Source organism: Sciurus carolinensis, unplaced genomic scaffold (assembly GCF_902686445.1).
Source record: "Sciurus carolinensis unplaced genomic scaffold, mSciCar1.2, whole genome shotgun sequence".
Lineage (NCBI taxonomy): Eukaryota > Metazoa > Chordata > Mammalia > Rodentia > Sciuridae > Sciurus > Sciurus carolinensis.
Genome location: NW_025920443.1, coordinates 66,522 through 76,427, shown reverse-complemented (window position 1 = coordinate 76,427; position 9,906 = coordinate 66,522).

Here is a 9,906-nt window from a genome sequence, read left to right as displayed (position 1 = left end):
CACTTTCTGCCATCAAAGCTCTGAAGTAGCAATACCTCTTTCCTTTATGAAGTACTCAGCCTCAGGTATTTCATTACAACAATGGAAATTTAACTAATCCATTGGATATCCAACTTTCCTAGCACTATTTATTAAAGAAAATATCCTCTCTTCTTCTGTTTCTTGTTCACTTTTTTGAAATTAATTTTCCATAAGTGCATGGATTAAGTCCTGGGCTCTCATTTTAATTCATTGGTCTATGTGCTTGTATTCAGGGTACTATATTAGTTTTGAGATCTTTTTGGATTTATATTCATCACTTTTCATTTATTGTACCCTCTTTTCGTTGCCAGTCTTCATCTTTTGTACAGCTTTGCTCTGTATCATTTCCTTGGAAAGGTTCATCCATAATCATAGATTTGTGTGTTTGAAGCAACAAGTAAGTAAAAGGACACTCGATAGCCTTTTTCCCTCAAAGGAGTTTTGTTTTTTTAAGAAGATACATAGACTTAAAAATATGATTGTATCTTAGATAGATCATGTAAATTACATACGCAAACTCAATTCCATTATTAATTTTCCTAAAGAATTTTGCACAGAGAAACTTATTCTGATTAAGATGATAACAGTTATTAAAATGTTAGATGCTAAAAAACGTGGAGAAAAATTAAAGTAAGAATTAACTAGTTGGATGAAAAATAGCAAAGTAAAGACATTAATTTTCACATATTTTGCGGAAAATTTGTTTAAATTGTGAATGTATACAGTTGCAAACTGCAGCCAAGGCTCGTTTTATAAGATTTTAATTCCAATTTTAGAAATTTCATATGAACATGTTATCCAGAGACTTTGAGTTAGCAAATAAGAGGAGATAACTGGGTTCATTGCTTAGCTCAGTACCCATGAAAACATATTGTCATAGTCTTTACATTCCTTCATGTTTTTGTAATAGCTAACACCAGAGAACCTGTTAGTGGGAGAAACAGCATTGATGCTACCTTCATAAGAAAGGGACTGCTCCAGAGTAACCACAGTTGAGAAGACTGAAGAGTTATTGGATGTCCAACCCAAAAAAGTTTTGGACAAATGAAACAATTATGTAAAAATGACTAATTTCTGAAACTTACATAAATGATGATAGATGAGGAAATGTATTTGAAATAGACTCAGACTTCAGGTGACAGACTCCCACATGGCTACTCTGAGAAGTAGAGACCCCCATGGGTTTTAGACTGATGAAATATGGTTCTAATCTGTTGACTGAGAGTCAAGTTTATTTGCCTTTTTACTGCTCTTATGAAAGAAATAAATATAAAGAGAATACGACTGTCACGAAATTAACAGTCTAACAAATAATTTATCCTTTGGGTGGACACAGAATGATATGTTCCATTAACAATAACCAAGAAAAACTGGAAACTAACATCCTCCCTATCCTCCATGCCTCAATTGTGTACTAAGGAGCAATACTGACTTTATTAAAAATGGAGCCATGAGAACACATTGATACTTATATCAATAATTTGTGTAAAATGCAAATGAATTTAATATTTTAATGTAAAATTATGTCACTTTTTTGAGTGAAAATTAGATGGATGCTTTTTACAAAAAATTACAAAATATGGAAAAGTAAAATAAAAATTATGCACAGCACCACCACTCCAAAACAATTTGTTGCATCCTGTCCATTCGGTTTTGCTTTTCCTATCTCTTAAATTATACACTTATATCAAAACATCCAGTTTTACCCATAAATAGAGGCAATTATCATTTAACAATGAGAGGGAGGGGGGTGTATGAAAAATGATGGAATGAGACATACATCATTACCCTGTATACATGTATGATTACACAAATGGTATGAATCTATATCGTGCACAACCATAGAAATGAAATGATGTACCCCATTTGTGTACAATGAATCAAAATGCAGTTTGTAAAAATAAAAAAAGATCCTGTCCTGCCTGCATTTTGTGTTATTATTTTCTTCTCTAGCTAACTCTGATACAAAGGTAGGGTTGAAGACAATGATTTTTCTGTTTGAATCATGTACTGACAAGAATTCCTTTTATTAAAAAGTTATTAAAAGCAAAGAAAAATAGAGTAAAGTATTTTAAAAGGAAAGAAAATTAGAGAGTCATCAATGACCTTGGAAAAATGTAATGGGAAAAATTATTCATTATCCAATGAGAAAAAATGGCTGATATTTTTATTCACACACCCTCAATGAAAACATTGAAATGAAAATTAAAATTGTTATGAAAATAGGAAGACAAATGGGGGAAAATTTAGTTAGAAAATTAGCCTCCCAGAAACTCAAATTACAAAACGATGGGCACATTATCAGAACTTCTTATAATTTTAAAATTAAATAGTAAAAAGAATTTATCAAATGTTCCAACATTTGGTTTTTTTAAAGAAACAGAATTTTCCATGGATATCATTCATAATGGTTCAGTGAAATGGGCACTTTTATACTTCCCATCTTGCTAAGATTATTTTCTTCCTAATTTTTTGGGTTTTATAATTTCTCAACTAGCAAAATGAGGAAAACCTTAAAATGATGCTTTCAACTTTGATTAATATCCACTTGGAATAATACAGAGACATATGTATTTTAATGCATATATTTTATGGACACTAGTCTATAAAAAGAATACAGCAGTCTTCCAGATAATTCTACTTCATGTATTATCTCAACATTTGCAAAATACATTACAATAGCACTTTGGAAAATAGCAAAGGGTATAATAGAACATCATGAATGGTAAATAAATTGTACTATAAAATAATTTTTCACATATTTGTGAGAAGCCAATTTTGCATTCCTCCTTGGGAATTCAGTGTTTTCAGACACGATGGTCATTTTTGATATACGGCACCTTTGCGCTTCAATGAAACATATAATGCCTGATGAAATATGCAGAAAGCAGTGTCTGTTTTGGACATGATAAGCATCATCTGGACAGACATGACCTCATAGGCAAAAGGTCCAGAAGGTGTCTGTGGACTCCTGAGCTCTGATCCACATGTGGAGATGGCACTTGGGTTGGAGTGTACCTGAAAGTCTGGCATTTCTCTGTTGTATCAAAGGAAACTCCATCTCCCTAGTGTGCTCCCAATTTATGAGGCAAAGTTACATTTAACATAATGGAGAATAGATGACATAGCATCAACCACCAGTATGAGTTTAAGTAACAACAGTTGCCTAGAATATGTAAATGACCTCTGACCCTCTTGTATCCCCATGTCATGTGTAAAATTAAGTACAGAATCCTTCCCAGAATATGGGGAGCACTAGTCATATGGGAAATTGAACTGTTCCTCAGGTAAAGGGGTTGCCATCAATTCTAGTTCAAACTCCTGGCTTAGCAAACCAAAGAAAGTCCATAGGATCATGGGGCAATTCTTCTGTCTCTGTATGTTCTTTAATAGATTTTCCTGCTTCAATGTGTCACCAGAGCTATTTCACAACTTATATGCAAAACAAAAAACAATCCTTTGAACACTTCTGGTTATTCAGTGGTAATTTCCCACAGGAATGGAGAGAAGAAGCAGGATATGGACAACAGTCAGAATCCAGTCCTTGGAAGCTGCAGTGAAGCTATTCAGGACTCATCAAGCACTATTCCTCAGGAAGTAGAACCCTCCAGTAATCTGAATGTCCATTTCCTATTAACTTTCTCAAAGAAAGTCTATCTCTAGAATTCACTATCACCCATTTGTTGATCAATTTGAAGTGCACTAGACTAAAAACTAGAATGAAGAAATGGAAAAAAAGTAAAATTTGGTAATGATAGTGTCCTTGCTGGTTATGAACAAATTGATAAAATTTAAACTAAATATTATCAAGAGACTATACTCTTATCATGCAAAAAAGTTTGAATAACTACATGTCTATTCAAATTACTACTTGGGAAAAGAGAGCAATTGAGAAACCTCTGCTTTCCCACTCAAGATATTTTCTCAAAAGAAGCCCAGCTGCATGAAAAATACAGGAGACCAGGCAACACTGTATCTTAACTTAACTGACAATAAAAACTACATGTTAAAAAAACTATACGTTTAACCGGCCCCCTTTGTTTCCTTAACTTCCATATACAATTTCCCACATACATTGTGTTGTGTTGTAAAGAGATGTGAAACCATGCACACCACCTAATGTTCACATTAAGGAGAATTTATATTCCACTGTATATATTAACATAACTTTACTAATACAGGAATCTCTTACCTAAGAGAATAAAGTTCTAAAACAATTGTTCATTCCAACAGCTTCGAGAAATGTGCATCACTAAATAGTTAAGTGTCAAATGACATTATGTAACACCAACATCTTTTGAAATGTGTTTCTCAGAAGCCATGCCTTCATCATAGACATATCACATGTTCTTGCTCATATGTGGAAGGTTTAAAGCTGACCTCATAGTAGTGGAGAGTAGAACAGATGTCAACAGAGACTGAGAGGAGAAGAAGGGAGAGAATAGACAGGGGATGTTTATCAGGTACCAAACTACGGATAGGAGGGATAAGTACTCATGTACTACAACAGAGTGTGGTTTCTACACTTAACAGTTGACTGTGTATTTCATAATAACAAGCAGATAGGATTTGGAATATTCTCACTACAAAGAAAGGGTAAATGTTGAAGTGAGGGAAATGCTATTTACCCTCATTGTTTATTGCACATGGTATCCATATTCATTAAATATCAAACTATTCTAGATATAGTCAATTATTATGGGTCAGTTAAAATAAAAAGTATATAAAGTACTGTTGCTGCATTCACCTAACACATTACATCACAATTCATTCCCAATTATAACCCTCATTACATTACCCACCTTCCATGATCTCCTCCTACACTAGACTTCAAAATCAGAATAAATATCACTTAGTTCTTTCCATTCCTTAGATCCTTTGTTGAACTACTTCACTTCATTACAACATTAAGCTAAAAATGTCAGCCTTTTCTTTTGCACAGGTGATTGAGCTGATGTTTGAGGATGATGATTATCTGTATATGATGAACTTATTCAATACTGCTGTAATCAAGTGACAATAACTTTAGCCTAGATCCCAGGACCAATATCTAAGGATATATCTGAGCTATAGATGACTACAGGTATGGTCAGTGAAATCTGTTAAAAGTCTGGAGTTTTAAATGGACATAATGTGCACCCAAGAGTAAATATGCCTGAATTCATTGATTTTATAGGAGTGCAAAAAGAAGATGAAATTATGACAGAAAGCAAGAAAAAAAGAAAACAAAACAAGAAGCAACTGCAAGAATGGAATTGTATGTTCAAAACACATACAAAAACAATGTCACAGTGGTGCACACCTGTAATCCAAGTGACTCAGAAATCTGAGGCAGGAAAATTGCTACTAAGAGTCCATCCTCATTTGCCAGTAAATGGATGGAACTGGAGAATATCATGCTAAGTACAATAAGCCAATCTCAAAGAACCAAAGGTCAAATGTTTTGTGAAGGGAAGGGAGGGGGTTAGGAAAGATAGAGGTACTATGGGTTAGACAGAAGCCAGTGAAGGGAGGAGAGGGGATATGGGGCAATAATGATAGTAGAATGAATCAGATATTATTAACACTATGTGCATACACGACTACATGACCAGTGTAACTCTATATCATGTACAACCAAAAGAATGAGAAGTTATACTCTATGTATGATGTGTCAAAATACATTCTACCATCATGTATAACTTCGGCAAATAAAGAAATTCAAGGAAGTAAAAAGAGCACAGCCTCAAAATTTCTTCAGACTCTCTCTCTCTCAAAACAAAAGGGATGGGATGTGACTCAGTAGTAGAGTGCTCCCTTGTTCTATTGCTAGTGGGTGGGGGGAAAAGTATTGCTTTCATAGTGGTTCTGTTTTGTTTGTTTTTTGTACTGGTGATTGAACTCATGGCTGCTTAGCCATTAAGCCATATCCTGGGCCCTTTTTGATATTTTATTTAGAGACAGAATCTTGTTAAGTTGCACAGGTTCTCGCTAAATTACTGAGGTTGGTTTTGACATCGTGATCCTTCTGACAGCCTCTCAAGCGACTGGGATTACAGGGTGTACCACCAAACCTGGCCACTATGGATCTTTCTGAAATATATCTGTTCCTAAAGATAACCTAGGGTTGTGCATTCTCAACATTCCTGGTAGAGAGTAAGTTCCTGAAGGAGGTGGGCTGCTAAAAGATCTCACTGTGCGAGAGAGGAAGTCTCTGCTGAGGCGGGAAAAGCCCAGCCCCCACATCAGGCATGCAACTCAGTGCGCATGCTCACTGCCAAGTGTCGGTTACCGCGCATGCGCTCTGCCCTCTTCCTTCTGTGCCTGGAGCTGTGACCAGATAGTTTGTACTTCCCATCTTTCCTTCCTTCTTTGGCAGTCTTGATCCTTTCTTGGTGAGTATCAGAAGGTGGGTCCTTAGATCAGCCCTGTCAGAAGTCCAACTGTGCAGGATTGTGAAGAGATGGCAGCAGAATTGTAGTTGATTGGGCTCAGAGTTTCCTACAAGATCGTCGTCCGGAGATCGTCGTCCTTCTCGAAGGTGGCGCCATCTCAACGGGCGTTTGAGATAGTGGATTGGCTGGCGGGGTGGGGGTGGGGGTAGGTGAGGCAGTCTGCAGTAAGCATGGCGGTCTTTATAGATGGGCAAATGTTGGGGTTAATGATGGAGTTATCGGAATCCTGGCATTGTCTGCCAGGTCCACAGGACAGATTCCCAAGTCCTCAGGGGGGACTCTGGGAACAGGGCAGGCAGTGAGGAACGGACCTGGAAATATGGGGACAATGTGGTATTATGACTGCATCCTTGAGATGTGCATACCACCAGTGTGTGGTGTACCTAGACATCTATACATCAACATCTCACCAGTACTGTGGATGGTACCAAAATGGCCATAAAGGTTTTGTGATGGAATTAAAAGACTGTATTCCAGCAAAATGATATCTTAGAAGCAAATAGGCTTAGTTGCTGGGAGTGGGATACACACAATAGCCACTCAAATTTTTAATTCTCTAGAATTTATCTACATGTCTCCATAATGAGAAATGTACTTATTCTCTCAGACTTAATCCAAAATGCACTCTGTTGTTTGCAATGTGCCTTATGGCAAATTTTCTGCCAGCCTGGACAAAATAAAGGTGCAACAAATATATTTTGAAATATTTTTCTACCTTTAAGAAATTACACATTATCTAATTCCACGGTATGGTCAAATATGTTGTCCTCTTAAGTGCATGCTTCAAGTTACATTATTTAGATTTCAGTGTGAACTATGAGAAGACAAGAAAGACCAAGAACTAACACTGCAGAAAGAAAGGATGAACAAGAATCTTCTCAGCCTGTTGAGCCTGTGGTTGTGAGTACTTTTGTATTTTATATTTTCTGTTAATAGAAACTCATTTGTGAGAAAAGTTGTTGATCTTATAGATATAATTGTAACAACTTTCCCTGCTGACATGGGGTGACAGTTGGTTTCATCAAGGAAGCATTGACCCAGGAGGATCTGCTCTTCTCTGACCTAGCGGGATGCTTGCACATTCACAGGAAATATGCTTGATGACTTCCAACTGATGCCTACTAACAGTAGATTATACACTGTCAGCCCAGAATAGATTAAAATATCTACAAAATTATTGCAGTTAACTCCTGTGGGAGTGTCCTCACCTTTGGAAGTATAGCTTTGTTGAAAATAAGTTTGTAGAATCAGGTTGAAAAAGTCTTTAGCCTCTGTTAATATTACTTATATCAATTTATTATGCATACTTAAATTAGTACTTGTATTATCAGCCATTCTTTTAATTTTTCTTTGCATACTCCTACAGTCCCAGCAGTCCAGTGATGAACCACCTCAACAAGATGAGCCACCAAGAGAAATTCAGGAGAGTACACCTGTTCAGGAGAAAGAAAATGAAGGACAACCTGAGGATCAAGGTGATGGGGTGGGCCAGAAAAATGTGGGAGGGTAAGGTATATGTGTGTATAACACATTATGACATCATCCATAATAGCAGGAAGGAAAACACTGGAAAAAGTATTTCAAACATTTCCTGAACATTGGATGGGAAAGTGGAGAGTACAGTTTGCAGCTTTGTGCTTTTCCTTGCTATAAATAATGTTCCATTTTGCTTAGAGACTTACTCTTTGGTCTTTGAAACCTTGCTCTCCAGGGCTGGCTATACATTAGCAAATCTAAGGTAATGGTGTTTAATTTTAATCATAAAATGCTACATGATTTTTTAGTCATTACATCAGAAATGGAATAACCTTCTTTAACTAGCCTGTGTAGAGACTGTTTAGTCAACATGCTTATAACATAATAATAAAATAGCAACAATATAAATGCTTATGTACATTGGGATGTTAACTTCTTTCCCAGTTGAAAACAAAGACATAGATGTTGTGTCTGACCAAAGAACACCTAGTTTTATTCAGCTTTTTCACTGCTGTGACCAAATGGTCTGACAAGAACAATTTAGTGGGGGAAGCCTTTGTTAGCGATCACAGTTTCAGAGCGTTCTGTTCATAGATGAGTGACTCCTTTGCTCTGTGCAAGAGATGAGGCAGAACATCAGGGAGGATGGGCATGGCAGAGTAAAGCAGTTCAGGAGTTGACCATCAGGAAGCAGATTTCTTCTTATGGACAAAATATAAATCCCAAGGGCATGTCCACAGCAACCCATGTTCCAGTCACATGCTACCTGCCTGAAGTTACCACTCAGTCAATCCCTATCAGTGGATTAATTCACTGTTTAAGTTAAGGTTCTCATAAGCCAGTCATTTAACCTCTAAACTTTCTGCATTATCTGATACATCAGCTTTTGGTTGCACCCTAATATCTTATCTATAGCAACTGCCTAGGACAGACAGAGCCTTACTTTGATTCCAACATAGAATTTTTTCTTATTATCTATCCTTTGTAAGGAAAGGCAAACCATTTTGCTTAAAATGCTTAATACCCAAATATCTATGTCAAATCTCTCAGCACTGGCCCAGGAAGAGACAGTTTAATGAGGAAGGAGCTCAATGAATCATAGCATCTGTTTCATTTATTGATATTTTACTGTAAAGTTGGTAAAAACTGGATAATTCACCATACTGACATACAGCTTGCTCCATTAGTACCTTTTTAACTTTCCTTAATGTGTATTTGAAAACTTGTAGAATTAGAAATCTTGGAAGTATTCCAAGATTATAGTAAAATAATTAATTCCTTCAAAAAACTGTGTTTGCAAGGTGGACATGTACACAAATCAGGTCATGAATTCTTTTAACAATTTCTTGTGAAGAGATGTCCATTTAATGATGTCCATTAAATCTGCTCTACTGCTCTTCTTTATTGTCACTATAAGACTATAATAACTGCAGTCAGTCACAAATTAATTTGCTGTTACTTTTGGTACTTTGCTCTATGTGAGATTGACTTATGGCATTTTCCATAGAGGGCTATTGGAACTAAACATACCTTTTTTTTTTTAACCAAACCACTTTATGATTAGCCTTCAAAAGGACAAGGGTCACTATTCTGTTTGTCATAGGCCTACACATCCACTCAACAATTCCTTCTGAGAAATATGTAGTGGGTTTATACACAGAATGCCTTTTAGAATGAGATTCATAATACAGGAAAACAATATGAAATCTATTCCTAGTGATGTAATGTTACAAAAATAACTCCTGTGTTCCTGAACTAACTATTGTATATTCTTTTTGATTTTTGCTTTATAGTTTCATGGAACTATGTTTGACTGAGTAATTATAATAGTGGTATAATTAAAACTCATATTTTCACCTAGATTTGCCAATTGCTCAAAAGTTTTGCCGTTGGTTTCATGTCCCCCTTTCTGCTCACTTCCTTTTTGTTCTATCTGACTGCCAATATCCTCTTTCCTCCCCATTTTCTTTTTTAT